General features: G+C 43.2%; 1 long non-coding RNA gene across 1 annotated transcript in view; it reads right to left on the minus strand.

The window, feature by feature from the left end:
* The window catches only part of LOC126259773 (uncharacterized), a 593,974-nt gene that overhangs the window by 285,160 nt on the left and 283,761 nt on the right, over window positions 1–25,053 (minus strand). Inside the window, exon 2 of the long non-coding RNA XR_007546559.1 lies at window positions 17,007–17,084. This is a non-coding gene — a long non-coding RNA (uncharacterized LOC126259773). The remainder of the gene's footprint in view (window positions 1–17,006; window positions 17,085–25,053) is intronic.

The following is a 25,053-nucleotide window of genomic DNA, read 5'->3' on the forward strand; positions in this document are numbered from 1 at the left end:
GGAGCTCCATCGCAGTATTTAACACTGGTAGCATGCCGCGACAGCGTGGACGTGAACCGTATGTGCAATTGACGGACTTTGAGCGAGGGCGTATAGTGGGCATGCGGGAGGCCGGGTGGACGTACCGCCGAATTGCTCAACACGTGGGGCGTGAGGTCTCCACAGTACATCGATGTTGTCGCCAGTGGTCGTCGGAAGGTGCACGTGCCCGTTGACCTGGGACCGGACCGCAGTGACACACGGATGCACGCCAAGACCGTAGGATCCTACGCAGTACCGTAGGGGACCGCACCGCCACTTCCCAGCAAATTAGGGACACTGTTGCTCCTGGGGTATCGGCGAGGACCATTCGTAACCGTCTCCATGAAGCTGGGCTATGGTCCCGCACACCGTTAGGCCGTCTTCCGCTCACGCCCCAACATCGTGCAGCCCGCCTCCAGTGGTGTCGCGACAGGCGTGAATGGAGGGACGAATGGAGACGTGTCGTCTTCAGCGATGAGAGTCGCTTCTGCCTTGGTGCCAATGATGGTCGTATGCGTGTTTGGCGCCGTGCAGGTGAGCGCCACAATCAGGACTGCATACGACCGAGGCACACAGGGCCAACACCCAGCATCATGGTGTGGGGAGCGATCTAGTACACTGGCCGTACACCAGTGGTGATCGTCGAGGGGACACTGAATAGTGCACGGTACATCCAAACCGTCATCGAACCCATCGTTCTACCATTCCTAGACCGGCAAGGGAACTTGCTGTTCCAACAGGACAATGCACGTCCGCATGTATCCCGTGCCACCCAACGTGCTCTAGAAGGTGTAAGTCAACTACCCTGGCCAGCAAGATCTCCGGATCTGTCCCCCATTGAGCATGTTTGGGACTGGATGAAGCGTCGTCTCACGCGGTCTGCACGTCCGGCACGAACGCTGGCCCAACTGAGGCGCCAGGTGGAAATGGCATGGCAAGCCGTTCCACAGGACTACATCCAGCATTTCTACGATCGTCTCCATGGGAGAATAGCAGCCTGCATTGCTGCGAAAGGTGGATATACACTGTACTAGTGCCGACATTGTGCATGCTCTGTTGCCTGTGTCTATGTGCCTGTGGTTCTGTCAGTGTGATCATGTGATGTATCTGACCCCAGGAATGTGTCAATAAAGTTTCCCCTTCCTGGGACAATGAATTCACGGTGTTCTTATTTCAATTTCCAGGAGTGTACTTCGTAGATACGTGTTCATTCAGGATCACACAATAAAGCGTCAGCCGCAGAAATGTTCAGCTAGAGAATGTCTAAAACTTACGACGTCTAGATATCATGCGGGAATCACGCTTTGATTTAAACGCAACATCCTGATGAAAGTTGCTTCGCCTGCCTACTTGCAATCCGTGGAGGTTTGTAAAATGAAACCCATAATTCGTCCTTATGCAGTGTGATGTATTTCTGAAGCTTAGAATAGTATGGATTGAAAGTAAAGGAGAGAATGAACTTGGTATCCGTCTACATCACTCTTTTGTCAAAAAGCGCGACGGGGGATACGACAAAGAACATATCGTTAAGGCGCGGAAACGCTGTAAAAGATATGTCTTGGTTTTCGATTCCTATTTGGTCTAGGAATTTGGGATAAAATGTTTTGGTTTAGCTCGGACCAGCGGACATCTGTATAGCCATTCGTATATCTGTCTTACTGTAGTTATGTTACAGTACGTTAAGCAACGTTTGGATGACGAACTAGAGCTGGCGCCCAGGCAAATTGCGGGAATCGACTAATTTCTCTTGAAAAAGATTTTAATTGGGCTGAAATTAATGCCCAGCTAATGACACCATTTGTATGCTCACCGTTCGGATTTCACGTGCAAAAACAGTTACTCTTAAATAACTCAGGACAGGAGCGTGACTGATGGTTCAAATTTGCTCCACTGGTGTATCGGACCTTGGTCTAAGATAAGCATTAACCATTTGAAAAAATCTTGCCACATTCCGATTTTACGCCTAAAAAACACATTTTTTTGAGTTTAAGCGCGCCACTCCTACGCGTATGTTTCCGACTTGTGCGAATCGGTTCAAATTTTGTAAGAATGTAGACAAATGTAATTAATGGCTGACCTGTTGTTTTGCGAAAGCTTTGTCTCTTGTCACGATACAATCAATATGGTTCGAAAGACAATTAAAAAGACCTATACCGGATCAGTCGACACCCGAGTCAACAAAAATCTTTATCGGTTGCCAGGCTATTGGCGGTCTAACGTGAAAATTATGGTAGAGTAAAATATGGGAACCAGAATGAAAAATGCTCCTATCGTAGCACAAAAAATGCCAAAATGTGATGTGCAGAGTTCGGGATGTAAAAGAACGGAACTAGCTTTTCGACTCATCTGGCAGCTTCAAAGACATTTGAATCAAACCACCTTGCTATAATCGCGCTTTTTTACGAGTTATCGCTGCTTCTCCAGCGCACTGAGCACTTCCTGTTACATGTATGGGAGGGGGCGGGGCATAAGAACAAATAGACACAAATTTACGAGCTGCTAGAGAATGGGATGTATCTACAATAGAAATTATGCGAGAGTGGGGTTGCATCTACGACAGGAAGAACCCCCGAGTAAGAATGCAATGCATCTTAAACTTTAATGCCATGCATTCGTCATATTGCACACGACATGGCAAATGCATGTTGGATCACATGATAGCAGGAGTCTTGTTGTACGACATGACATCATGTAACGTTACTTTACTTGACACGATGCAGTATGTTGCATGTCATGCGTACTTATACTACAACGTAAAAAGCGCGAATATGTCAATATGCTTTGAAATGTCTTTGAAGCTGCCAGATAAGCCGAAAAGCTAATTTCGTTCTCTTAGATCCCTACCTCTGCCCAGGCCATATATGCCTGTTTTGTGCTACAATAGCAGCATTTTTCATTCTGGTAACTTATGTCTAGGAAAGAATGGCGATTTTGCAATAAAGCAATTAGTACTCAAATGTTCAAATGTGTGTGAAATCTTATGGGACTTAACTGCTGAGGCCATCAGTTCCTAAGCTTACACACTACTTAACCTAAATTATCCTAAGTACAAACACACACACCCATGCCTGAAGGAGGACTCGGACCTCCGCCGGGACCAGCCGCACAGTCCATGACTGAAGCGCCTTAGACCGCTCGGCTAGTCCCGCGCGGCCAATTAGTGCTGCTATATTAGATTACATATTACAAGCTTCATAATAAACTAACACATATTTTACAACGTAGATGGCGCTGATAAACAACATTATTCTCTTAATTGCAGATAGTTTGGTTTTTATTTAAGTCGAAGTCAAATCGTCCATTGTTGATTCCAGGAGTAAGCCGAGATGACTTTCAAGAAACTATCGGGACAGCACACGTTTTTATCGAACCGCTTACTCTGACAGACAGCACCTCCGAACTTTTGCATCAATTTTTCAGCATCTGTGTGATAATGAGTCCTATCAGAAAGATGGACAACATAGGAGGCGGTGTGACGATCGTTTACAAAGTCTGAACAAAATAGCGTGACACGATATTAGTACCAACCCCACTAAAAGTCACAGAAACGTGGCTCTCTAGAGTGGAGTAAGCCGAAGGACTGAGTTGCGTATCTTGCATGAAAACGAATACTATGCTTAACACGTGCACACGTGCAGGGTTTATCGGCAGCAGATTTTCCTCCACGAGAAAGTATTCTTGCTGGTTGTAGAAACAGTTCACCAACATTATGGGATTTCTGTCGTCAGTGTTCCTCAACGAGGAAGCGACCACTGGCAAAGACAGCATCAAAAATCTACAATTATCTGTGAGCTACAGAAAATTCTCGGGGAATGGTTGAGTAGAAGCATCAACGAAGGCTTAGCATGAATGGTTTGGACCGGAATTACAGGCAACCACAAACGTGGACCTTTTATTTTGCCACAACGCCATAATGGGAATATATACGCTCCTGGAAATTGAAATAAGAACACCGTGAATTCATTGTCCCAGGAAGGGGAAACTTTATTGACACATTCCTGGGGTCAGATACATCACATGATCACATTGACAGAACCACAGGCACATAGACACAGGCAACAGAGCATGCACAATGTCGGCACTAGTACAGTGTATATCCACCTTTCGCAGCAATGCAGGCTGCTATTCTCCCATGGAGACGATCGTAGAGATGCCGGATGTAGTCCTGTGGAACGGCTTGCCATGCCATTTCCACCTGGCGCCTCAGTTGGACCAGCGTTCGTGCTGGACGTGCAGACCGCGTGAGACGACGCTTCATCCAGTCCCAAACATGCTCAATGGGGGACAGATCCGGAGATCTTGCTGGCCAGGGTAGTGGACTTACACCTTCTAGAGCACGTTGGGTGGCACGGGATACATGCGGACGTGCGTTGTCCTGTTGGAACAGCAAGTTCCCTTGCCGGTCTAGGAATGGTAGAACGATGGGTTCGATGACGGTTTGGATGTACCGTGCACTATTCAGTGTCCCCTCGACGATCACCAGTGGTGTACGGCCAGTGTAGGAGATCGCTCCCCACACCATGATGCCGGGTGTTGGCCCTGTGTGCCTCGGTCGTATGCAGTCCTGATTGTGGCGCTCACCTGCACGGCGCCAAACACGCATACGACCATCATTGGCACCAAGGCAGAAGCGACTCTCATCGCTGAAGACGACACGTCTCCATTCGTCCCTCCATTACGCCTGTCGCGACACCACTGGAGGCGGGCTGCACGATGTTGGGGCGTGAGCGGAAGACGGCCTAACGGTGTGCGGGACCGTAGCCCAGCTTCATGGAGACGGTTGCGAATGGTCCTCGCCGATACCCCAGGAGCAACAGTGTCCCTAATTTGCTGGGAAGTGGCGGTGCGGTCCCCTACGGCACTGCGTAGGATCCTACGGTCTTGGCGTGCATCCGTGCGTCGCTGCGGTCCGGTCCCAGGTCGACGGGCACGTGCACCTTCCGCCGACCACTGGCGACAACATCGATGTACTGTGGAGACCTCACGCCCCACGTGTTGAGCAATTCGGCGGTACGTCCACCCGGCCTCCCGCATGCCCACTATACGCCCTCGCTCAAAGTCCGTCAACTGCACATACGGTTCACGTCCACGCTGTCGCGGCATGCTACCAGTGTTAAAGACTGCGATGGAGCTCCGTATGCCACGGCAAACTGGCTGACACTGACGGCAGCGGTGCACAAATGCTGCGCAGCTAGCGCCATTCGACGGCCAACACCGCGGTTCCTGGTGTGTCCGCTGTGCCGTGCGTGTGATCATTGCTTGTACAGCCCTCTCGCAGTGTCCGGAGCAAGTATGGTGGGTCTGACACACCGGTGTCAATGTGTTCTTTTTTCCATTTCCAGGAGTGTATTTCTGCGTGTGCTGGACACTGGCAATTTATCAATACGACAGACAATGCGACTGTTACACTTCTGTAGTATTATTCATAAAGACATCAACATCTTCCCCAGCAGTTGGATAAGACGAGGAGGGCCTTGTGCCTTTCCTGATCTTCTACCCCCTTTACTGTTTTTTGTGGGGCACCTGACAAGAGTTCCGTATGCTGAACGTGTTGTTAATGTGCAGAGCATTTAACGACGAGTCGTGTAACCTCTGACGATGCTCGGCTACAGGCTAGGACGTTCGGAAGAGTGAGACAGTTCATGATGCCACGTGCGATGGCCTTTTCATTGTATCTCATAGCAGCCAGTTAGAACATCTTTTGTGAAATAGGAAATAATATCTTGTAATGTATAATGTAAGGTAAAGTTAAAGGCACAAGAGAGACAGTTCTGATGCCGCAGTTAATAACTGAAGTAAGGCTGAAGAAAAATTAAGACACGATCGTAGGACTTGTCAACCTGAATAAAATGGTGGAAGATGTTCGAAGTCATGAGAATGATAGGGATAAGCTGTAGGGAAAGGCGGGTAATATACAACATGTACAAGAACCAAGAGGGAACAACGAGAATGGAAGACCAAGAACGAAGTGCAAGGTTTTAAAAGGGTATAGGACAGGAATGTAGTCTTTCGTCCCTGCTGTTCAATCCGTACATCGAAAAAGCAACAACAGAAATAAAAGAAAGGTTCAAGAGTGGGATTAACATTCAATTCAAAGGATGTCCATGTTAAGATTCGCTGATGACACGGCCATCCTCAGCGAAGGTGGAGAAGAAAATGGCTCTGAGCACTATGGGACTTAACATCTATGGTCATCAGTCCCCTAGAACTTAGAACTACTTAAACCTAACTAACCTAAGGACATCACACAACACCCAGCCATCACGAGGCAGAGAAAATCCCTGACCCCGCCGGGAATCGAACCCGGGAACCCGGGCGTGGGAAGCGAGAACGCTACCGCACGACCACGAGATGCGGGCGAAGGTGGAGAAGAATTACAGGATATGTTGAATGGAATGAACAATATAGTGAGTACAGAATATGGATTAGGATTAAATCGAAGAAAAACGAAAGTAATGAGAAGTAACAGAAACGAGAACCGAAAAACTTAACATCATAATTAGTCATCACGAAGTGGATGAAATTAAGGAATCCTGCTACTTACGCAGCAAAATGATGGACGGAGCAAGGAGGACACAAAAAAGAGACTAGCACTAGTAGAAAGAGCATTCCTGGCCACGAGAAGTCTACTAGTATCAAACAAAACTGGAACAGAAGAGAATCGAAGCATCTGAGATGTCGTGCTACAGAAGATTGCTGGACATTAGGTGGACTGATAAGGTAAAGAATGAGAAGGTTTTCTGCATAATTGGCGAGGAAAGGAATATACGGGAATCCCAAACAAGAAGAAGGGACAATATGATAGGACGCTTGTAAAAACATCAGGCAATAACTTTGTAAGTAGGGTGTTTAGGTTTTTATGTTGGTAACGCCACATGGTGCTCTGTATGAAAATCACTGACTGTGCTGTGTGCAGTCTGTGGCTGGTTTGCATTGTTGGAATATTTGCTATTGCAGTGTTGGGCAGTTGGATGTGAACAGCGCATAGCGTTGCGCAGTTGGAGATGAGCCGCCAGCACTGGTGGATGTGGGGAGAGAGATGGAAGAATTTTGAGAGCGGATGATCTGGACGTGTGTCCATCAGAAAGAGTAAATTTGTAATACTGTATATCATGAACTGATATATATATATATATATATATGATTACTTTTGAATATTATTAAGGTAAATACATTGTTTGTTCTCTATCAAAATCTTTCATTTACTAACTATGCCTATCAGTAGTTAGAATCTTTTATTTAGCTGGCAGTATTGGCGCTCGCTGTATTGCAGTAGTTCGAGTAACGAAGATTTTTGTGAGGCAAGTGATTCATGAAAGGTATAGGTTATTGTTAGTCAGGGCCATTCTTTTGTAGGGATTATTGAAAGTCAAATTGCGTTGCGCTAAAAATATTGTGTGTCAGTTTAATGGCTCTGAGCACTATGGGACTTAACATCTATGGTCATCAGTCCCCTAGAACTTAGAACTACTTAAACCTAACTAACCTAAGGACATCACACAACACCCAGTCATCACGAGGCAGAGAAAATCCCTGGCCCCTCCGGGAATCGAACCCGGGAACCCGGGCGTGGGAAGCGAGAACGCTACCGCACGACCACGAGCTGCGGACATTGTGTGTCAGTTTAATGTTGATCAGAATAAGTAAAGAGAGAAGTGTTTGAGTAGGTTCAGTTCTGCTCAGCTGTTTGAAAATCAAATAACGGAAGAGGTTCATCAGCACAGTAATTCATTAATTTTTCTAAGGGGATGTTTCAACTTCTGTGGTACTAGAAGGATCTGTAGATGATAAAAACTGCAGAGAAAAACAGAGATTGGGATACATCCAGCAAATAATTGAGAATGTAGGTTACAATTGGTGCTCTGAGATGAAGAGGTTGGCACAGGAGAGGAATTCGTGGCGGGCCGCGATGTAGTGGTGTTACGCCACTTAAGCTCGCACGTACTGCAAAAAATGTGGAAAAATAAGTATGCGGCAGTGGGCAGCATGTTTCCAACATGCTCGTGTATGGTGAAGAAAGGAGCTGCACAGAGAAAATATAACTCTGCAAACAACTGCCGATTTTTGCTTGGGGGCACCCTTTCTTCCCTACCCTGCGGCGCCGGCAAATGCTCACTTTATTCAGACCCTTTATTCGACACGTTTACCAACACACGCGTCGGTGGCATAGAGAGAGAGATGAAAAAAGAGGAAAGTTCTTTCACATTCATAATACGGGTACATTTGCCTAAGATACTCTTTGACGAGGGAGAAGAATGGAAGGCGAGCAAGTGTAAGGCGAGGGCTGCGAGGCAGCCAGAGGGGGCTTAGCGGTCGCAACAAAGGGCGCGGGACGTGGCCATGTCTCGGGCGGAGGAGAGGGGAGCAGGCCACAACAGAGCGTCTCAAATAAATACCCCAGGGCCCAGGCCAGAAGCCCACCAAAAGCAGCGCCGCGCTCCTAAATAACCAACCGGAACTGCTACCGAGCCGCGAAAATACATCGCGAAATCAACACGCCGCTCGATCAGTATATCCCCATGAATGTCACTACGCGTAGATACGTTTCAAACACAGCGGACGAAATACAAGGCATGTTCAAAAGTGACTGTACTAGATTTTTATATTTTTTAGATACAGTGAATCTGAGAAAAAATACAGGATATTGTTGATACACTTGGCTATTTTTCCACACAATCGCCATCTTCTCAACGATTGTGGTGAGCCGTGGTACAAGCTTCTTTATGCCCTATTCGAAGAACTGTTCCGCGAGCTTCTTCCCTCACTTCGGAACCTCTTTCTCTACCTGCTCGTTTGTTGAAAATTTTATTCCATTCATGTTTGCCTCCAGGCAGGTGAAGAGAAGATAATCTGAAGACACCAAGTCAGGGAAAAAGGAGGGTGGTGCAAAACCTTCCAACCAAATGACTCCGATAGCACCTCAGTGGCTAAAACTGTGTGAGGACGGCCGCCTCTCGCCACCATTCCCCTCCCTTTTGCTCCTTTAGATTGTTTCAGAGTCTCACAATACCGTTGTGCAAATTGATGGTCTCCCCCTGCGGCAGAAATTGGACCAAAATGATACATTTTCGGTCCCAAAACAAAGAGGACGTGATTTTTTTTTTTTTTTTTTGCGCGCGAAATTGTGGTCTTCAGTTTTTTGGCAGTTGGGGTATTGGTGTGACGCCACTGTGACGATTGTCTGCCTCTGGCGTGTAATGAGCCAGCCGTTTCATCTCCAGTCACAATACAGCTCAGAAAATCCTCACGCTCCAATTAAGCCGCTCAAGAAACTAGCGGGCGCTAGTGACCCGATTTTTCTTGTGCCGCTCTGTCAGTTGTTCTGGGACAAAAGCGTAGTTTCCGTTGTCCCAGCGTTTCTATGAGTGTCTCTTGTAAGAGAATTATCTAGAGTCGTGGAAACATCACAGAAATTTCATCCACTGTCAACTGGCGGCCTTCACGAATAGTTTTCTCGATTTTTTGCACAGTTAAAATGGAAGGCCTTCCACTCCTCTGTTCGCAATGAACATTTGTTCCGCCTGTAAAAAACTCTCTACACCACTTATACACATTCGTTTACCACCGGGTTCGTGCTACGCTCGCTCAAGTCATAGACTCACCCTCTGCGTCTCGATGTTGCCAACCCTCACAGCACACTTTCTTTCTGAACATGCCTCGTATCATCTGCAGTTATTTTAAATTTTCAACTCTGAATGTACAGTTAATGTAGTTTTATATATACGGGTGCACAAAACTACGTATACAAAATTTCAGAGCCGACCGGGGTGGCCGACCGGTTCTAGGCGCTACAGTCTGGAACCGCGCGACGGCTACGGTCGCAGGTTTGAATCCTGCCTCGGGCATGGATGTGTGTGATGTCCTTAGGTTAGTTAGGTTTAAGTAGTTCTAATTCTAGGGGACTAATAACCTTAATAGTTAAGTCCTATAGTGCTCAGAGCCATTTCAACCAAAATTTCAGAAAGTTTAGAGGAGGTAAAAAGAGACAAATTTTTTATGTGACAAAACTTTCGCAGGTGCATTGTTTTGACGTTAGTGACGTTCAGAGATGGTATTCAAACTGACGTATATTAGAGATGTTGCTGACTTACGGATTTCTTATTTTGGACCGGTGGAGGGAGGGGGAAGGGGGGAGGGGAAGAATGTGAAGCGTTTGGTATACGAGACACTGACAGACACTGCAGAATAGCTGGTTTCCGGTTTGGCTGAAGCTGTAGCCAAATGGTTCAAATGGCTCTGAGCACTATGGGACTTAACATCTGTGGTCATCAGTCCCCTAGAACTTAGAACTACATAAACCTAACTAACCTAAGGACACCACACACACCCATGCCCGAGGCAGGATTCGAACCTGCGACCGTAGCAGTCGCGCGGTTCCGGACTGAGCGCCTAGAACCGCTAGACCACCGCGGCCGGCAAGCTGTAGCCATTATTCGTCAAACACCTGATTGTTTTGGGAGTGTTGGACAACCATTAGTATGCAGATATAATTATTGCATTAATGTAAATAGACGACATTATCAGCAACATACGTTCAGACAGCAGGAGAGCGCCCGTGGACTAGGGATGGTGGCACGGTAGCTCAGCGTGTTCCGTTAGAGAGTTAGCTGTCCTCTGTAAGAAGGAAGCTAAGTGAAGGGATCAACGGAGGAATTAAGTGGATGGCATGGGACGTGCGCCCGGAACAAAAGCAACGAACAATAACGAACAACTTGAAATCAACAAAAAAAGAAAAAAAAGGTAGCGTCTTTGATTACTAATCAAAACGTTCTCTGTCCGGAGTTTGAAACCCACCCCACTTGAATTCTGATTAATAATCAGCATCCGGCATAAGAAGTCGCCCTCATTCTGCCAACGGCCTTGTCAAAGAGGGCAGAGGACCGGTCAGAGATTCAGGGCTCTCTCTTATCCTTGGGGTGGGAAACTGCCCCTAAAGGCGGAAGAGTCATTAAGTATTTCAGGATATTGAAAGGGTAATACAGTACGCAAAGGGGGATGAAAATCTAATGGTCACGCGGGACTGGAATGCAGTTGTAGGGGAAGGAGAGAAGAAAAGGTTGCAAGAGAATATGGGCTTGTGGAAATGAATGAGAGAGGAGAAAGACTAATTGAGTTCTGTAATAAATTTCAGTCCCTCCAATCCGCATTCTCAACTGAGGCTGATACGGCGGTCGGATGGTCCCGATGGGCCACTTGTGGCCTGAAGACGGAGTGAAAAAAAATGAAAGTAATAGCGAATACTCTGTTCAAGCATCACAAGAGGAGGAGGTATATTTGAAAAAGACCGGGTGATACGGGAAGATTTCAGTTAGATTACATCATGGTCAGACAGAGGTTCCGAAATCAGATACTGGATTGTAAGGCGTACCCAGGAGCAGATATAGACTTCAGATCACAATACAGTAGTGATGAAGAGTAGGCTGAAGTTCAAGAGATTAGTCAGGAAGAATCAATACGCGATGAAGTGGGGTGCGGAAGTACTATGGGATGTCGAAACATACTTTAAGTTCTCTAAGGCTATAGGCACAGAAATAAGAAATAGCTCAATAGGCAGTACAGTTGAAGAGGAATGGACATCTCTAAAAGGGGCAGTCACAGAAGTTGCAAAGAAAAACATAAGTACAAAGAAGGTAACTGCGAAGAAACCACGGGTAACAGAAGTACGTGAGTTGATCGATGAAAGGAGGAAGTACAAAAATGTTCAGAGAAATTCAGGGATACAGTAATACAAGTCGCTGAGGAACGAAACACATAAGAAGTTCAGGGAAGCTAAGACGAAATGGGAGAATGTAAAATGTAAAGAAATGATTGTCGGAAGGACTGACTCAGCATATAGGAAAGTCAAAACAATCTTCGGCGACATTAAAAGGAAGGGTGGTAGCGTAAAGAGTGCAATGAGAATTCCACTGCTGAATGCAGAGGAGAGGGCAGATAGGTGGAAAGAGTGGGGATCCAGCATTAAAATCGGAATTTAAGACAGCTTTGGAGGATTTAAGATCAAATAAGGCAAAAGGGATAGATAACTTTCCATCAGAATTTCTAAAATCATTGGGGGAAATGGAAACAAAACGCCTCTTCACGTTGGTGCGTTGGATGTATGAGTCTGATAACATACAATATGACTTTCGGAAAAATATAATCCACACAATTCCGAAGACTGCAAGAGCTGACAAGTGGAAGAATTACCGCACAATCAGCTTAACAGCTCATGCATCCAAGTTGCTAACAAGGACAATATGCAGAAGGATGGAAAAGAAAATTGAGGATGTGCTAAATGACGATCAGTTCGGCTTTAGAAAGGCAAAGGAACCAGCGAAGCTATTCTGACATTGCGGTTGATAACAGAAACAAGATTTTTAAAAAATCAATACAAGTTCATTGAATTTGTCGACTTGGCAAAAGCTTTTGACAATGTAAAATGTTGCAAGATGTTCGAAAAATAGGGGTAAGCTGTAGGGAGTGCCGGGTAATATACAATATGTACAAGAGCCAAGCGGGAATAATAAGAGTGGTCGGCCAAGAACGAAGCGCTCTTATTAAAATGGATGTAAGACAGGGATGTAGTCTTTCCCCCCCGTCTGTACATCGAAGAAGAAATGATGGAAATAAAAGAAAGGTTCAGGAGTTGAATGAAAATTCAAGGTGAAAGGATATCAATGATATGATTGGCTGATGACATTACTATCCTGAATGACAGTGAAGAAGAATTACATGATCTGCTGGATGGAATGAACGAGCTAATGAACACAGAATATGGATTGAGAGTGAATTGAAGAAAGACGAAAGCAATGAGAAGTAGCAGAAATGAGAACAGCGAGAAACCTAATATCACGATTGATGGTCACAAAGTTGATGAAGTTAAGGAATTCTGATAGCTAAGCAGTAAAATAGCCAATGACGGACATCAAAAGCAGGCTAGCACTGGCAAAAAGGGCATTTCTGCCCAAGAGAAGTGTACTAGTATCTAACATAGGCCCTAATTTGAGGAAGAAATTTTTGAGAAAGTACTTCTGGAGCACAGCATTGTATGGTAGTGAAACATGGACTGTAGGAAAACCGGAACAGAAGAGAATCGAAGGATTTGAGATGTCGTGCTACAGACGAATGTTGAAAACTAGGTGGACTGATAAGGTAAGGAATGAGGTGGTTCTGCGCAGAATCGGAGAGCAAAGGAATATGTGGGAAACACTGACAAGGAGAAGGGACAGGATGATAGGACACCTGTTAAGCCATCAGGGAATAACTTCCATGGTATTAGGGGGAGCTGTAGAGGGCAAAAACTGTAGAGGAAGACAGAGATTGGAATACATCCAGCAAATACCTGAGGACGTACGTTGCAAGTCCTACTCTTAAATGACAAGATTGGCCCCCGAGTAGAATTCGTGGCGGGCCGCATCAAGCCAGTCAGAAGACTGATGACACACACACACACACACACACAAACAAATGAAATGTTAAAACAATATTCATCACATGACTGTTTGAACACTGTCTGGGAACATCAGTAGCGTTAAAACCTTCATGTACCCCTATACAAACACACACACACACACACACACACACACACACATTTGGAGACGAAACGGAATTATCACCTGCTTAACAGAATGTTGATCCACAAATGTGAAGCAATGCAGCAGTGATTCTGGGTGGCATAGATCCGAAAACTAGCTTGGTAGCTTTCGAGGTCTGAGCCAACCGATATCTAAATACGAGCCCCGTAAATTATGACTGTTTGCGCGGTGCTGACGCCCGATTAAGTCGCGATAGCGATTGCCGAAGTCGGAAGTTGGGTTGGGTTGTTTACAGGAAGAGACCAAACAGTGAGGTCATCGGTCTCATCGGATTAGGGAAGGACGGGGATGGAAGTCGGCCGTGCTCTTTCAAAGGAACCATCCCGGCATTTTCCTGGAGAGATTTTAGGGAAATCACGGAAAACCTAGATTAGGATGGTCGAACTCGGTATTGAACCGTCGTCCTCCTGAATGCGAGTCCAGTGTGCCAACCACTGCGCCATCTCGCTCGTTGAATACTCGCTGTTTATGGTTTATCCTCAGTAATGCTAGTTACTACTTCGTAAGGTAATTTCTTTTTGTTGTATCAGAATATTCTTTTCCTTTACGTACGGATTTTCAACATTTTTCCGACTGAGTAATTACTTTTCCCATATTTTCGGAATTAAATTAATTCTCGCATAACCACTGCGCCACCACGCTCGGTTCCGATTAAGTCGCAGATATATTCCATCCCGTTGGGATCAGGAGAATTTGATGCCCAAGAATAAACGTTAGTTCACTATCATGATCCTACACCAGTATGGAACGATTCTGGCCTTGTGACACGGACGGTTACAATACTGGATGATGCCATCGTCGTCGAGGTATATACAGGGTGTTTCATAATTACACCGACAAATTTCGGGGAGGTGCAGAAGGTGTCTTGAGGAACAAAATGAGATAGGAACCCGTGACGGGGAACGTTATCAAACGACCGTACATGGCGTTGCATTTTTAGGCCCGATGCCTGTATAAACAGGAGGATTCCGTGATGATTTTACAAATCTTCAGGCTTGATGGAGAGGGATAAATGAATCAATTTGAGCAAGAGCCCCTGATCCGAAACGAACCAGTCGGAAGTTATTAGAGAAAACCGTTCTGATAGCTCTGACAGGGAAATACATGTACCGGCACTGTTGTTGCCAAGATTCTAGGGTAGGAAACTTTGGAAGGTGGTAGTATGGACAAAAACAAGTAACAAACGTTTAACGTACATGGGTTCTAAAATACATACCTGAGGAGCTACGAGCACTTATTCAGTCAGCTTCGCTACTCTGAAACACATCTCCTCAGTGTTCATTGCTCTTAAGGCATGCATTTTAGAGCTCATGTTAACTGGACACTTTCTTAAGTACTCTTACGTACTTAAAATATTATATCGCTTGTAATAAATCTAGCGCGCAGGAGTGACTACGTTCCTGAACGCTCTGAAGGAAGTCGCAATAGTAATTCACGACAGTAAAATTCACGAAACCCATATTATTTGAAGGTCTTTGAAGTTTGGAAGGCTTTTTGAATGAGTACTAAGTAGTAAAAGACGCACTTAGCGGAAGGTGTCTTAAGTTATGACAGTTCATGGAATGTAAATTACAATACGAAGAATTAGTAATTTCACAGAATACGGTGCATAATAACACTGCATAATTCTGATAACCATGAGTTTTCCTCCAAAGTTATTTTGCTGTTGGTGTTGCAACAATCCCAGGTGAAAACAGGGAACTGCCAGTGTTAAAGGCACTAAACTGAACTTCTCATCGTAATGACTGTAACAGAACAATTAATGTTTTGAAATCTGAAAAAACGTGGCTGTGCCACATGAATGTTATCCGATGGTCTGTTACTTTCGTATTCATCTACCACCAAAATGAAAGTAAAAGAACGTTTCACTTTGAATATTTCAGTAATCATTGTTCTGAGCACAATGCTTTAATTTTATACCAGCTGTAATGCTTTTTACATGTATTTCAAATCACATACGTAACATTCCCTCTTAATTTAGATGACTTAAGAACCACTATTTAATAACAATTGTCACCTCTTCTGTTACCTTTTTCTTACTATTACGTATTTAAAATTTTGTGTTTTTCAAAAACGTATCGTCATTGTCATTTTCTAACATGTTTCATAACCTCGTATTTCAGACATTTGATGAAAATTAAGATTAGTCTTGTTTTCACAAGTTTTGGAAAATGTAAAAAATAATTAGGATTCGTAACACAATATAATTAAAATTTGGTAATTTCATCAGTTTCTTGTACAAAACCTGGTTTATGTGCATCAGTAGTCAAATCAGTAAAACTTAATGTAAAGCGAACTTTATATTGAAATTAAGTGAATGAAATTATCGAAAAATATTTTTTCCTTAACGAACTTGCATTAAGGGAGCAAATTGTAAGGCACTCAAACATTAGAGACTGCCACTAATCTCACACCAAGTGCATTTACGATTCAGTTGGCTCTTTAATTGAGGATGAGAAAGACGCATATGTGAGGTATTTAAAGTATTTATGAATTTTGTGCATTTAGTAACGTTGGTAGCAATGTTAAATTATGCCATAATGGACGAAAGCTGTATTGAAAACAAAACAGCACTGGAACCAGTATATTCACGAACTGCGTTAAAAAGAAAACCCCGAAACTTTTTCACTGGAAACAACTATACTCCAGGACAACAGCGGCAATTCAAGTCATTTGTTTCATTCTGCAAACTACTGTCGACGAATGGCAAGCAAATGCAAATGTCACAGTTGCGTTACATGAGAGAGCATTTGAAAGCTGTCAGAATCCAAAATTAATAGTCTATAATACATTAAATACGAAATTTATACAGAGACTAGAAGTAACAACCCTGTTCGATACAGATGGAACAATACGACTGTTGGAGACCGCTTTACGGTCTGGTGAATGTTTTCATGACATTCACTTGAGTGGAAATCTTCTCTGGCGCAACTAACTTCGAATATAATCTGTAAAATTTCGATAGCCAGTACTTTACGACTTTCTTTCGCGAAGAACGTTAGAACTTGCCTTATCACACTGTCGGTAGTGTTTGCAAATGTCTAAAACAGGTCGACAGAGAGCAGAATACTTCGCTGCTATAAAATTTCTTGGCTTTCACCTCAGTTGAACATCTGTGGGACCATCTCGGTCGTCGTATTCACTGCATGAATCCTGCGCAAGAGCTGCAGACATTATCTCTCCTGACACTGCGGAAACAAACGATGGTCTGAGCGTTTTCCAGATGGTTCAGTTACTGTGTTCACTATAACGCCACTTAATTCGTACAGTATTTGGTCAAAATAATGCCACTTGAAGGATTACTTATTCATGGATAAAATTTTCAAGAAATACGAACAATACTACTAAAAAGAATTTTGATAATGTTGTATAAACTAAATGATAATGTTGTATAAACTAACAATTACTTACATTATTTTGCTGCACTGTGTATGTAGCACTTGTTTGGAAGTGATCGCAGAAGTTGGTGGAGAGACGATCGTTTCTGGTCTAGAACAGAAAGAAAGTAATTAGCCGCTTGCTTAATGTTACGCAGGAATCTGCATAAAAAAATAAAATACCCTTAATTCAGCCATATAAAATTAGCATCTGCTGAAGCACACACATAATGAAGAGATGCCTAAGGACTGCACGAAGTAAGTTAGACATGTCGTTCCACTGTGCTACGAGAGGGACGAGTTGGTGGAAGAGAGCACATGTTATGGGTTTCCTGCAGGCAGAGTTCTCTACAGTGCGGATAACAGGCGTGAGAGTGAAATGACGCAGCAACTGGAAATGTACTCCAAATTTGAAGCACGCAGGACAGTATGATTCTCGTGAGAAAAACGCCTAAGTTGCACACAGACTGACGGTGAAATTCTAGCGGTATATGGACAAACGCAATTACGATTCCAGCGGTAGCGAAATAGTGCCAACTATGTGACCAAGCCCCCACTGTCGTACGTGAAGCTGATCAGGAACCCACTCTGTCGTATGTGAGGCTGCTCAGGAATCCACACTGTCATACGTGAGGCTGATCAGGAACCCACACTGTTGTATGTTACGCTGATCAGGAACCCACACTGTCGTACATGAGGCTGATCAGGAAAGAAGGAAGATCGTGATCTTGCATCGTGTCATTTCCATCTCTTCGGTAAGCCAAAAGAACATCTGGGGGAATGAGGTTTTCCAGTGATGGGGACATTCACGTGGTGGTCCTTGAATAGCTCCGTGATCAAATATCGGATTTTCATCGTCAAGGAGTTGATTGGTAGAACGCATCGACCGTCGTTTACAGCGTCTTGATGACTATTTCGAAAAATAGTGTCATGTACCTGTGTCACTTAAAAGTGTGGCGCAATAATCAATAAAAGCTACTTGGTATGCTAAAAGAGTATCGGGTAACTTACTTTTTGGAGCCCACTCATATTAATATTCCGATGTAGGCCACAGCAAACATCGTATTTTGGGTAGTCTGATGTTAGAAATCTGTAGCAGATGGCCATCTCACGATGGAGACGTTTGCAGAGATGATTTAATGATATATGACCATATTTTTGTGTTGTGACGGCGAAGAAATGGCAACCATTCACCACAGGATGTAGTTACTCTTTCGGGTTACCTTGCATCAGCAGCTGTATGAGTGTCACAGAGGGTATACACGCGGCGTGCAAACTGTCCGTTTCCCGCTACATCAATGTGACTTCGAAACACCGAGCGACACGACAAAAACAACAGAAAACAGTCGAAGAAATAGCTGCATACCTGAATATTATTCTTGGATGTGTGTATCCTCCCGTTGGCCATAAGCCCGGTTTTAGGAGAACGCAGAGTATGCTTTAGAAAAATGATGTTTTTCTTTCCACTGACGAGCGCTCAGTACACTAAGTTCAGTCAAAGACCAAGCGAAAGATCAATGAGTGCTGACATCCACCTTCTACGAAAATAGGGTCTTCTTTCTGAGTGTGTGCCACGTCTTAAATACGGAATAAAGCAGAATACCACCGGTAAATTTCAAGGTTGTTCAGGGATATTTTGGGAGTATTTTCATTTAAGGAACCTATGTTCTTTGTGACTCGTAACGGAGTAGTAACTTAATTGTGGTCAATCAAATTCTTCGGCGAATGTGGCTGCATCATTAACGTGTAAAATTCTCCGACGTTTCGGCCATTGTTGCAAATGGCCTTCCTTAGAGGGTTTCTTCTGACAGTTGGAAAAACACCCTGAACAAGGCTATTTGCAACAGTGGCCGAAACGTCGGAGAATTTTACATATTAGCAATGGTGTCACAAACGCTGAAGAATTTTATTGACTATAACAACGGCCGTGGAAGCTCACGCTTAACAAACGTTGAAATGGGTGTTGATATTTATTCACTATCAGCTTCCCTTACAACTTGAATACACCGACGGCAGTCGAGCTTACTTTGTTTCTGAGACAGTGCGCAATGTTATCTGTGACACAGCGCGTCTGTGTCAACATCTCTGCGTTGGCCACCCCTCATGGAGGCTGATCGCAGAGACAGTGTAATCGTGAAGTGAGCCACGACCGAGAAAGCAGCATGGCGAGAGTGATGAAAATTTTTCTTTATCGAGGAAATTGATTTTATAATATTGTTTTTGATATCTTTGGTTTTGATTGATTTGCTGGAGACTTCATAATAAGGTAACAAGTAATTTCCTTTCCTTTAATTGCGCGCGAGCTGCTGCCTGACACCATTGTAACAATTTAGTATCTGATAAAGAACGGTCCCCGACTTCTTAATTATATAACATTAGCGACAATTCAGGAAAGATTAATTCAATTAATGCAACCTTTTGTAACCTACGATGAAAGTATACGTTTCGTAATAATTCTTTGAACATGACACTACTGAACAAAAAACCTTAAAGTATTTTCAGAGTTCGTCATTTCTTTGCAGTTCTTGATTATAATGACGAGCACTTTTGCTTAAGCGATATTTCTAAATTTGCCAAACACCTTTTAAAGAAATCAGTATTAATGCAATTAGCACGTAATCATTCATGTTCCAGTCTGTGTCATTCATTAGATAAGGTTTCACAATTCCAATTTAAAACGCAGAAACATGCATGGGGGCTTAATTAATATAATAAAATGCAAATAATTTTAATTTTTTTGATTTAGTAGCTGTCTGTCCGATTACGTAGTCTCGTAAACGGTTGGCCCTGACTAGTATTATTACGCAATCTGACTGCATAGAACAACAACAAAGAATGAAATGGAAATTTTCATTAACACAATTAATTAATTAAGTCCCCAGCAACTATAAAACCTACGAAACCAAAGCACAAGTATAACTGTTCTGTGTGTGGAAGTATGACTCAACGTACGCATCTGGCACGGTTCTTCTTCAACAACACAAGAAATTTTAAATATCATTTTTTACTGAATTAATTAAAGAAAATAGAAATACCATAATTACTCAAGAAAACCAGAATTACACTCTAATCCCAGAACACAAGCCAGATGCTTTGTTGACTGAACCTGTAATGAAGCATTATTTACGACATTAAATAATGAAAAATAAATCAAGTTTCGTTACCTTCATATATTGACCAAAATCACTCTAATCATTACAATATATCTCCACACCGACTCGCTATTACCACATCTCAACAAGAACTTTTCAGTATCACATCTCAGCAAGCACTCCCTACTAGCACATCTCAACAAACACTCTCTGCTACGAGTTCTTAACAAGCACTGACTACCACAAGCTCTCCCCAAGCACTGCCCACTACGACATCTCAATAATCACTGCCAGTGGAGGCGGCGGAACAATACTCTCTAGCGCGATCTCTGGCGCTGTGGCTCAGTGTAGCCACCTTTCAAACATTACGTGGACTCAGTGCACACAGAGTTCACTTGTAATTTGCCGCCCAGTAAATGGGACGCACCTTTTTAGTAGCTTTCAATAGCAGCAGAAGCGGTGGCGGCGGCAGTTCCCAGAGATCAGTTTCCGGAGTGTTATTCATTGTCACAAGTACGCTAAAAGAGAAAAAGAAAAAATATTCGATTTTAGATTTCAAGGGGCTACCTTACACAACCAGAGATCAGTAAATGTTTTGTCATATTTCATGTCACAGATGTAAAGAAGTATGAAACAGGGTGTTTGGTTTTTGAGGAGAACTTCGGTAGAATCTGGTTCTCGGAAATCATGCAGTCAGCTTAACTTCTGTTTTGATTCATTGTCTGCAGTAGCTGCAGGTTCTCGAACAATCTTTCAGACAATCCAAGCAAAGCAATTGCCAATGCAAAATCCCAAGTAGAAGCTATCAGTAAAACTAATAATAATAATTTTTTTATAAAGAGACATTCAACATAATTAGGATTTTTTCGATTTGTTAGCCTGATTACCTCTGTTTAAGTGGAAACGCCTTCACAACAGTAAAAAAGCATGCAACTTGAAACCGCCAAAACTTACAACACAGAAGACAGAGTAATGCAACAACCCTCAGATAAACAGTTCAACATAGAGTCGTTGTGGCGCTCTTCCATTGCATTCAGTGAACAAGTTGCATATCGGTCAAGTCTTAATTAGTAAATCTATCGACACTCCTGTGTATCGCTGTTGTCGTATAACTAACACTGCCGGAAAAACAAAATTTAGAGAAAACCAAGCCGAACTTAACGTGAACTTGATGTCGAGTATGCATTGCTGCTGTTAGCAGTATGACTGAATACTGGAATTTTGTTTCCAGACGAGACACACAACAAGTAACATCGACCTATGCACTGCTGTGCAGATATTTTCAGCTCAATACAGATACGAAGACAAAAGGGGTAAGAAATGAAAAGAATGCAATTGCTCTGTAATAAGACACTTGTAACGACGGGTCGCTTACATTAAAACTAAAGTCGTATAGCATGGTTGGCAGGGAGACCCCAAGGGACATACTGAATTTTCGCGAAGATTAGTTGTTTGTTAAGGGTCCATTCTCCCCAGTCAGCCAATAATACAAGCGATTTTTACGATTTTTTTCTTGGAAAAACAAATGAAGAAATCTTTTTGCACGATGTTTATTGATTCTCGGATAATTGATTCTGAAATAACATTTTATGATTTTTCTTAAGAAATTCAATCATCATTAAGCCCCCCCCCCCCAATCCGAGGAGTTAAAGTTGCTCTGTCCAAAACGAGGCGTGTCCATGACGGAAGTCCTGCAGTCTGCAAATCTTATTTGAAATAAGAAAAGAACACTTTTCTTAATTTATAGGATACTGATCACGGAGCGACAGCACAGTTTTTTGAAATTTGACAAAGCAATAAACTGACGGACGTTTGAAACAAAAATGTTTTGTCGCCTGTTTTTGGTCACGTTATTTGCAATAAATAATGAATACATCAAAATAAAAAACAACCTACTGGTCCTTGTGGATATGCCCGAGGAGTAATACAGACAAATTTAAGAAAGATAGCTTTATTAGTGCGACCGCAATCCATTCTGTCAGCTTGAGATACAGTTATTTTCTGGTGTACTAATAAAGATATCTTTCTCAAATTTGCCTGAATAAATCCTCGGGTATGTCCGCAAGGAGTAGGAGAATTATTTTTAATATTAATTTATTCATTATTTATTGCAAATAACGTGACCGAAAACACACAACAATACACCTTTCTTTCAAACAGCCATCATTTTATTATTTGGTCAAAATTTTTAAGTATGTGTGATGCCACTTCGTGCACAATATCCAATAGACTCAGAATTTTTTAATTATTGTTTCAGATTAGATTTTCAAAGTGAATGACTTCTTCTGTCATGCACCCACTTCATTTTGGACAGGGCAACTTTACGTAACTCCTCAGACGGAGCGGGGCAGGCTTAATGGTTACTAAATTTCTTAAAAAAGATCAGGTAATGCTGTCCAAGAATCAATAAAAAAGATGAAAAAAGATTTACCTTGATTGCTTCATTAGTTTACAAGAACGTAAAAATCGTTTATAATATAGGACGACTGAGGAATATGGACCCACATGTGTATTTGTTGATTGTAGGTAATTTTAATGTCTTACCGCATGACGATGAGAGAAGGGAGAGAATGAAAACCCGGAGGCGCATGGTATACTTCTCTCGAATAGCAGCGAACACGCTTAACGTCCGATGGACGCACCTCTGTTCACAATATCACATGCTTTCAGTCCACGAGCGACTGCGATGAAGTTCGGAGTTTAATCCAGACGCAGAGTCTGGTGAGCAGAAAGTTAATGCCACCACAACACCTCCCCTTGTCAGCCAAATACCGGCTGTGAAAGTTTCTTCCGTCACTAGGATTGTACCCAGCTTACCTCAGAGGTAGGTGCCAACGCACAGGCGAACGTTAAAGATCTCGGCTACGGATCCGGGTCAATATTATGAAAATGTCCCTGAACAATCGCCGAAATATTGTCGGTGAATTACGAGGATCATCCTGTGTACATACTAATACAGCAGCAACTTATTGCCGCGCATTTGGACCACTCAGTGGGTTCTAGGTGGCAAAAGAGCTCGTACTGGTAACGAAGTGAAACTGGAGGCGCTATAGTACTTACACACTCGACCAAAAGTTTTGCGAGACATATAAACAAAATTATGTTACTGCACAGAAGGTCCACATGAAAGTTTTCATTTATGTAGTATATGCTCCACAACTTAAAAAAAAGTTAAGGTTCTTTTCAGACGTCTTTTCAGCGACAGCCCTATGAAAAGTTTTTGGTACAATAAGTAGCAGAAGATTTTTTTTTCTTTTTTTCTTTTTTTTCCGCGGCTAGCCATGATGTCTACTTTAAGAGTTAATATGAGGCGCGGTGCGGCGCGGAGCCTGTGTCACTGTGATGCTGCCCCCGGAATTGAGGCTTAGGCTATGAAATATTCGCAGCCCCCGCCGCCGCCGGCCCCCGCCTAGCGCGGCTGCGCTGAATCGATAGCTTAACATTCCCGGCGGTGGCGGTTTGCAGCCGCACGCGTGCACCAGCCTCTACCTGGCATGCCGCGCATGTTGGCAGCACTGGCGCGCCGCTCTATCAGATTGCATACGGTGCCCAATCTGCCGTCCACCCAACACTCTCTCCCTTATGAATTAGGAAAAAAGAAGTTGTTTCACACTGTAATTAAATAGTCTTCATTTTATTATATCATGTTCGATGTTGGGGATGCTAGCCTCGTCATCAGATGTATCTACACCTAACGAGTTTGTCTGCGTGGCCATCATTCACAGCAAGCACAGAAATATTTGTTCCGTAAACAAAAAACGCCTTCTCTTGCTGCACTGCATTTTATTCTCCCAGACGCGTTTCGCCTTTTTCCACTTTAAGGCATCGTTAGGGGGATCTATAATGGAACAGTTATGATACACTTTTGTTTTGATGTGTATTATTCGTAGATTATAAAACAGTTCACTTCTCGATTTTTATGTAAATAAGTAATTACTGGCAGTTCTTTCCGTTTTTAGTTGGCATCTGCATATCCTCTCATCTGGTCACATGATGCTAGAGGTCGCACTGCCGCTCCATTTACGAAACGTAAGCATGTTTTTATGTTTCGGACATATTTCTTCCCACTTTTCATTTTGTATGCCATTGTTGTTGTGATGTACTATCAGTGTTGATAGAAAACTGTGACTTCAGGACGTAAACTCACATATATGTGTGTGTGTGTGTGTGTGTGTGTGTGTGTGTGTGTGTGTGTGTGTGAGAGAGAGAGAGAGAGAGAATGTACGAATAATACATATCAAACAAAAGTGTATCATAACTGTATCATTATAGATTCCACTGATGATGCCTTAACGTGAAAAAAAGGGGAAACGCATCTGGAAGAATAAAATACAGTGCACCAAGAGAAGGTGTTGTTTATGTACAAAACTAAGTATCTTCATCTATTACACTACATCTGCATCTAGACTCCGCTAGCCGCTTTATGGAATCTGGCACGGAACACATCCTGGATGTGCGGCATGCCTGGTTTTCTGTATGTTCCTTTCCTCGCCGATTCTGCGGTAAACCTCCTCATTCCTTACTTTATCAGTCCACCTAATTTTCAACATTCCTCTGGAGCACCACAGCTAAAATGTTTCGATTCTCTTCTGTTCCGGTTTTCCCACAGTCCATGTTTCACTACCATACAAACCTGTGCCCCAAACGTACACTCTCAGGAATTTCTGCCTCAGATTAAGGCCTATGTTCGATACTAGTAGACTTCTCCCGGGAAGAAAGCCCTAGCTTTAGCGGTTACTGGCATCTAGGCTGACCTTTTGCGTTTTATTTGTGTCAAAAGAAAAGCGAAGGAATACCGACACAGAATGGGGCAACACACGGGTACACAGTTAGGGGGGAGCAAGCGAAAGAAAATTAAACTAATTAAAAAGGTAACAAGAACAAAGAACGAATAAAAAATTTCAAAGCAAAGAAAAGAAATGAAAGGATAAATAAAAGAAAACAAAAAAATGAAATCAATATCACAAGCTGCAATATGAATCAGTTGGT

Source organism: Schistocerca nitens, chromosome 5 (assembly GCF_023898315.1).
Source record: "Schistocerca nitens isolate TAMUIC-IGC-003100 chromosome 5, iqSchNite1.1, whole genome shotgun sequence".
Lineage (NCBI taxonomy): Eukaryota > Metazoa > Arthropoda > Insecta > Orthoptera > Acrididae > Schistocerca > Schistocerca nitens.